Here is an 8,488-nt window from a genome sequence, read left to right on the forward strand (position 1 = left end):
ACCTGTGGTTATCACTACTTATCATGTGTTCGATAAAGCAGTCGTTGTATTTAACCGGAGCTTCTAACTCCGACTTGTGCTAATCAGATATTGAACAATCGGCCCTTAATTGCAAGCAACCTACATATGTATGTTTTCATATCAAAGTCCAGTGAGTTTACATTATCTTTAACCCATGTTTTTTTTTTTGCTTTTATCCATATTTCTGCGAATCTTCAAAAAATTGTCACTTAGCAATGTGCAAAAGAGTCAAATTTATTCGTATTTTGGTTGTACGTACATACTTGCCTATTCTTTTGTAGTGAACTTTGAGTAAGCGCCGAATGCTTATTGAATTTAAATTACTTACATATGTACATATGTACACAAAGAGTTGCAGTGAAATTCTATTGAATTGCTTCTCAGAACGCTACAGCACCAAAAAATAAGAAATGTACGAGCCCAATCGGCCAACTTTTAATCTGTAATATCTACACATGTACATATATAAAAGCTCATGCACCTACATATGTATGTATATATGTACATTAAGGCGTATCACGAAAAAAAGTTTAGCGTGTGTCAGTTTTATTTGAATACATATGTCGAGAGAAAATTTTGGGTACAAACATTTTTTTAGGCTAAAACTTTCCCATTTGATATCCGATTTTTAAAGTCTTTATGTCACTGAAAATTCCTCGCTTAGGACTATAATTGAATAAAGCCTAAGCCTTTTTTAGCAAGGTCGTCTCGAGAGCTTTAGAGTTAAAGTATAAAAATAAAAATGAAGGGATAGTAATTCTAAAATTTCTCTCGACAAAGTGACACACACTAAACTTTTTTCTTTCATATGTCGTGATACGGCTTAATGTATGTACATATGCATATGTTGTTTTTCTTACACGTCCAATGTGAGAAGGCGTATGGGCTATTAATGGGTTGAATGAGTCGTAAATGTTGTCTTATACCAAATAATTTCATCAACGGCCTGGATTGAATGCATTTGCGTGTAAAATTTATATGCATATTAAGGTGAAAATAAAGAGGAATTTTGAAAATTAGTCCCTTTTTTTGGTATATTGGTTCTTTAGAGATTTAGAACTAGATGATTAAAAACTTCATATACATATGTACAGTGGGGAGCAAAAATGAGTACACGGTGATTTTTGTTAAATATTTGCAAGGTTTTTAAAGTTAAAATTATTTTGTTATTTTTTCATAAAAATTTATAACGTTATACAGAGCTTAAAAAAATTTAACAAATCTTCATTAAAGATTGAACTCTGATTTTTTAGAATTTTTTCGAGTATGCAATTTGGTAGTCCCTTAAATTTTAACATAATAAAAGGTTTGCCGGCAGCACAAAAAAAAATATTAAAAATCAACGCGTTTTTGCAGCCGCTTAAAACTTTTTTATACTAAAATTTAATATAATAGTACTACGTTTTTCCTAGGGCCTCGCCCACGTCAAATGTTATAGCTGCACCTCAATCAGTTATACCGACTTCTATTGAATTGTGCTGATCATTTTGATGCTCTTATATAAAATTAAAATATCTCACAACATGGCCAAAGTTTGTTCCAAATTTCAATTAAATCAACTTATCTTTTGTAGATAGTCGTCATATGTGTAAATTATTTATTATTAAATTTAAGATACAAATGAACCTCGATGTCATAGTTCAATTAACTAAACTAAAATTGATTTTTTAAAACAGGTAGCAACCAAACTTCTTCAAAAATATTTTAGAAAAATCTATTCTTTATCTTTTTTCGGATGATGTTTCATTTAACCACTCTTTTAAATGAACTGTAACTTTTATTATATGCTTAGAAATATTATTTTCATGTTTTTTTAGTACGAACTATACATATTTTTTATTTTGAAAGAAAATTAAAATAAATAGTTTTCCAGAAAGTGTGGAAAATTCTCTGTGCCTAGACTTTTGTCGCTAGCTGTCATTAAATAATTGTTTCAATTAATAAAATTATAAATAATACATCAAAGTTATCCAATATTTTCATTAGAAAAATTCTTAATTAAATAAATTTACCCGCAAACTACACGAAATCGAAGAGCATTTAAATCGTTCTGCCAGGTAGTTAATAACGGAATTTCGATCTGCCAATTTAATTTTAGACTTAAAGTCGTTGCAACTCTGGCAAAGAGATTCCTTAACTAAATAATGACGAAAAATGTCACTGACTCTTAGACTTTTAATTAAACCCCTCGTTTGACAAGCATATTGAAATATTTAATTTAACTTGTCAAGTCCAATAAATTGATTCTTAATTTCTAAACAGGTGGAAATCCTGCTTAAAAGTATTTTCAAAATAATGCTTTTTTAATCTCTCTCGTTTGAAACCTATATATACGCATTAAAATATTTCAATTAACTTGTTAATTAAATTATTTAAAACTTTTACAACATGTGGCAACCATCTTCAGAAAATATTTTCGAAATAAATAGCCTTCAAACCCATTTCGTTGGACACCCACATTGTTGTAATTATTTAATGTAACTTATTCCTTAATTGATTTAGAAATTTGGAAAAGGTGGCAACTCTCTTAAAATATCCAAATATGTATGTTAATCCAGGCTATAAAATATCCGTGTGCCAAATTTCATTCAAGTACTTCCAGCCGCTTTAGCGTGAAAGAGCAACAAACATACTCACACACTCACAAACTTACACATTCCCAGTTGGAAAATAGGTAAGCACCGTACGAGGTAATCCGTGTGTTTTTTTTTTTTTTGCTTTTAATACCAAAATTGTTATCATGACTAATGTTATCTATTAGGAAAGCACAAAATGAACACCACCGATTAGATCTTACTAAGTAAGTTGTAAAACACCGCTTCCGGTTCTTCCATTTAGTTTTGATTCCTCCCATTAGGGACTAGAATTTTACGTTAGGGCTGCTGGTTGTGAGGAAAAAAGAAATATTTATCTTTTACAACAAATGAGTTCTAGAGGGCAGACTTTCAATATCGATTTCAAGTGAATTTTTTTTATCAAAGTTGTATTATTCCCCATTCGAAAATAAGTACAAAGTCCATACACCAAAAAAGAAATTGATTAAAGAGCACATCTATTATCCGCTTCTATCTATTTACGTACATTAAGTGCATTATAACAATAATGGCAAATTTTGAGTTAGTACATTTTTGAAGAGCGCGTGCGGTATATACATACATATGTACATACTTGCATAGTTTGATGTTACGAACGCATTTGAATTTCAGTTTGTCCCATTAACACATTCAATTTTTCTTGGGCTGGCGTACGAGCTGGCAAGCGCGTGGGTGCTCTAAGTATTAGTATCAACAATTAATTCGTTTGCGTCTTTGAATATCTTCACTTTAATTCAGTTGTTGTGTTTTGAGTAAAAGCAGCTGCTGCCGACAACTTCTTTACTCGGTTGGGGAGCAATATGCAGGAATATAAATAGCACAAAGTTACACTAACCCAAATATTGCTTCATGCTTCATGTCATGCCTGCCATCTAATGTCTACATTATTGAGCATTTTACACAACTCAAATGCATCATTAACGGTACGTACTAATGCTTATAAGAGTATGGAGAATGTGAAATTGGAGCAAAAGCAAATAAATTGAATGGCCGTTTGCATGATGGCCGCGTGTTTTTGAAAATAATCAAATAAATATAATAACCAGCATCTGGGGTAGGTACTTGAACATTGGCCCAAGTATCTTGAAAATCCTAGTAATCATCTGATTTAATTTCGGAACGGATGACGAGAGTTCGTTCCAAAATACATCGTACATCGCACCCTATCGGAATACTAAAGTATATACAGTGGCTCAACCAAGTGTTTACGTGTTTTTTTTTTCTTTAATATTCACAACGTTTTTCAAGTAAAATTTGTTTTTTTTTTTATAAAAATATTGTCTTCAGTTGTATCCTTATCTATGTACATATATACTTCTCTCTAACTCTACCTTTTTTCTCTACACATTTTTTATATTTAATTTTTCTTTATTTTTAAGTTTATACCTATGTTTATCATTGCCGTTATTAATCCACATACTTAACTTTATATTCAAGATTAAAATTTACCTCCGTCTTCATCTGTGTAAAAATCTTAAAGTGCTAGATAAACAGTCCTACTACCTATTTTCGATATTATTTTTATGTACATATATATTTTTTTGTTGTTCCGTAAATATAAATGTGGCTTTGTGATACGTATTAGTATTACTTAATTCTTCTTTTCTGTATTATCGCTTATCCTAAAGTTAACTTAGTTTATCAGTAGCATTTGGGCATCGTCCCAAACTACAGATTTCGCTTCTCTTTGAATTATCACTGCACTATTCCTTCATATATCATTTAATTTGTTGTTGTTTAATCTAGAAATTTTTTATAAAGAATTTTTATGTTTCAGTTTAAAGCAACAAAAGTGCAAGTTCCAATTGGCTACAAAATAGCGTTGATCTTTAAGACTTTTTTTTTGTTGACAGCATTTCTCCCATACAAAGTGTGTCGAAAATTTTTCTAAAAATTCTAAATAAAAAGTTTGAAAAATTGGTGAAAATTTGTCGAGTTTTTATAATTTTTGTTCAAAGTTTGAAAAGCAAATTTATATGATGTTTGTTATATAACTACCTAGGATTTTATAAAAAAATATTAAACATAAAATAAACTGAAGAAATATAGCCAAAACTCTTCAAAGCACGACGAGTGTATTGTTTCTGCCGCCAGTGTACATATTTACTATCCAAACAGATACTCCAAATACAAAAATATTTACACACAATGCTGGACATATCATTCTGGACCAAATTCGAAATTATATTGTTTGAACCTTTTATTGATTTTCAGTACACAGTTTTTTAGCCCATTCATTTTTAGTCTTATAATGTTCAAGTTTCAAGTGGCTAAAACCGACGTTGATTTTTTAGAATTTTTTCGCCGAAGGTGTTGCGGGGTTCTTCCATATGAAAGTAAACTGTGTTTATTCGTTATATGGAAGCAAATGCGACAAAAGTAATTCTAACAAATCAACGCATACAACCCCATTAATAAACGAACATTAGTGGCAATCAATATAATTTTGAATTTGGTCAAAATGATATGGCCAACACTGTAAGTATCCATTATGCGAACCATAGAACAGATAAATTTCAATTCAGTAGATTTAAAGTAAATTTTTTAATAATCACTTTGGACATGGAGCACGCAGTATGTAAGAGACAACCGATGAAATGTTAAAAAAAAAATATTTTCCAAAAAGACAACTGTAAACATCAGCTGTTAACAATTTATGAAGAATAGGCGGTTGACATGTTGACACGTGTGCACACCAGCTAGCTGAGCTAGACTGGCGTGCGTACTAAAGTAAATATGACCGACCTTACAGCCATTTTATTTACCCAAATTAATCAAGCATAGCGAACATTGCCTGTCAAGCGAATACATATTACATATACATATGTACATTTCATACAATTGAACCGGATTCGCGCATCATTGGCAAGCCAAGCTGCAGCATTCGGCACTCATACGCCGCCGCCACCCGCATGGCTACACTCACGCACGCACACACATAAAAACGCCTCATCGCTCATCGGCCATTGTCATCAGATACAAAAATACACCCATCCATATGTATGTGCACCTGCCGGTGCTGTGACCTGCGTGTACAGGGCACCTACCGTGACACCAACACTACAAAAACAACCCTCGATACTGAATGCCAAAGCAGCAGCAGCAGCAGCAGCTGCAGATCGAATCGAATTATTGAATTTTCCACCCTCCCAGCATTTGTTTCACATTTTGTTAGATATTTTGTTTATGCACTACGAATTCAATATTCCACTTTTTGTTTATTTTATAAATGTTTATATGCGCTGTCACTGTGACATTATATTGTTGTGCATTCTATTTCCATTCACATTTTTGAATTTACCATTTTCACACATGATTTTAGGCGCTGCTGCTTACCTACATACATACATACATACATTGTATGCTTGATGGGAACTCGCTTGCTTTCGCTTTTGCTGTTACAAATTAGCCCATTTCGGCGATACACAAATTTGTTTCAAATAATTTAAATTTTTTTAATTTTAATTAAATTTTTGTTTAGAATTGGATTTTTATGTGGTGCAGTTGGGATGTTAGTGCTGTGGCAGTAATCAAAACAAAAACCAAACTGACAGAGGCTGATTGTTGTTGTAATTGTAGATTTTTATCATAATTTATTTTGCTCTGCGCTGCAGCGGTGCTGCCACGTGCGAGACTTGAGAATGTTGCCAGCTGGCCCGTTACTTTTTACTCAGCTTGAATGGCGAAGAGGTGGTGAATTTAATGGTGGATTTAAGAAAAGCGCAGATATCTATGTACATACAGTGACGAGCAAAACTGTAACATGGAGTAACACTTTTTATTTCAGCTGTCGCTATCTTTCCAAGTTCTAACGACATTCATACTGTTGTTGTATATTTTTATTGGTACATCCTTGCTTCCTCTGTCATAACGATTTGAAGTCAATTCAACGACATTAACAAAACCAGCAGACAAAAACGTAAATTAAGGCAAATGTTATAGTTTTGCACTCATATATTTTTAATAACTTTTTGACAATTTTCACGAAAAAAAAGAATTATTAACACAATGTTCAGTATGCTTTTGCTTTTTTTAGTTCCTGGTTGCAATTTGGCATACCTAATGTGTATCTCTGTAAAAGTTCTGGAGGTATAGCCTCCCATATATCCTTGGTTTGCTTTCACAGCTCATGTACTACATTGGACGGTCTTGGATATTTAGTAAGCTGCGCTTTTAGCTGATTTCGCAAATTCTCGATGAGATTCATGTCCTCGGATTGTGGAGGCCATTTCAAATTGGCAAATTTTTTCTTTTGTTCCAGTCTTTGCGAACATGTGCAGTGTGTTTTGGTTGATTTTTCAGCAGAAACTCTAATTTTTTCGACTACATCTTGCAAATTTTGTTGAAATATGAACAGATACTCTTTCTTACGCATAATGCGTACAAACGGATCAACAACATTTTTGAAATACAACCCCAAACTAATATTGACCGACCACCGTGATTCACAGTTTGCAATACATGATGCGCTTAGCCTTAATTTGGGCCTTTGATCCAATACCATGCCCGGCCATCTGATTGAAAGCGATTAATTAAGTCTTGTTAGTCCAAATAACCCTCAATTAAATCTTAAAAATGTGTTTTTTATTGCATTCTGTAAGGCCTAACATATCCCAATAGGCAACGGTTCGGTTTTCGTGCGATGCAGCAAAACACTGCCACACTCGCACATGTATTTTGATCAAATTTGCTTTTTTCTTCTTTTATGATCCATTGCGCTCAATTTGGCAATTTTTCACCTCACTGTCTACTGATTTGCATTCAATTTTAATACCTTAAGCGCTTCTGTAGTAGTGGCTGCAGCGCTACTTGCTACTAAGTTCACAAGATATCGGACTGTAATATATTTTGACAGACTTCCTTTGTCCTTAGTAACACTGTAGGCTATATTTTTTCTCAGTCTTAACATTTTCATGTGGCAAACTTCGCAATTTTTTGCCACTTTCCCTGCGGTCCCGCCTTTCCGCAGTAAATCTATTATTTACATTTATGTTTCCTGATTAACCATATTATTTATTGGTGATCACTTCTTGAATAAATTACAATATAGAAAAAAGTCATCTGATTTCCAACTAAGCAAAAGATAACTGTAAAATGCAAAACTGAGAGTGAGTGCAAAACTGTAACATTTGCCTTAACTTACATTTTTGTCTCCAGGTTTTTTTGTTGTTGTTGGATTGACTTCAAATCGTTATGAGAGAGGGAGTAGGGATGTACCAACAAGAATATTCAACAAAAGGATGAAAGTCGTTAGAACTTGGAAATATAGCGGTGGTTGAAACAAAAAGTGTTACATCATGTTACAGTTTTGCTCGTCACTGTATGTTCATATGTATGTATATACACACATACATATATGTATGTATAACGGGATAACATAAATTTTGCCCGCCTTCATTTGGCGGTTCTACTGGACCGATTTTGTAAAACCACAAGCACCATTGGAAAGGTGTTTGTCGTGTTTTAGGGTTTAATAATTGAAATGAAATGAGTTGTTAATTGAAAATCACGGAAATGAATACGAAGAGGACGACGAAATAAATATGAACACGAATACGCATACGATCCGAAGACTATTACGAAGACAGCGACTAACAACAATATGAAGGTGGATGTGAAGACTAATACGAAGATGAATACGTACGTATGTACAGATGCGTGCAACTAATTAGCAACGATATTGCTTGCAAATTATGTTTATTTATTTATTTTTAATAATTTTCATTTAAAATATAATTCAATCTAAATCAGAAACCACAATAACAAAAGTTGCAAAGCTTGCACAAATTGCACAAATTGCAAACGAAAATCATCAAACTTCAAAAAATTGTCATCAAAATTTCAAAATTTTTTAATTAGACTATTTAGAAAAT

The sequence above is a fragment of the Rhagoletis zephyria genome, unplaced genomic scaffold (assembly GCF_001687245.7).
Source record: "Rhagoletis zephyria isolate East Lansing unplaced genomic scaffold, Rhagoletis_zephyria_1.1 Rzeph_scaffold_01859, whole genome shotgun sequence".
In the NCBI taxonomy this organism is placed as follows: domain Eukaryota; kingdom Metazoa; phylum Arthropoda; class Insecta; order Diptera; family Tephritidae; genus Rhagoletis; species Rhagoletis zephyria.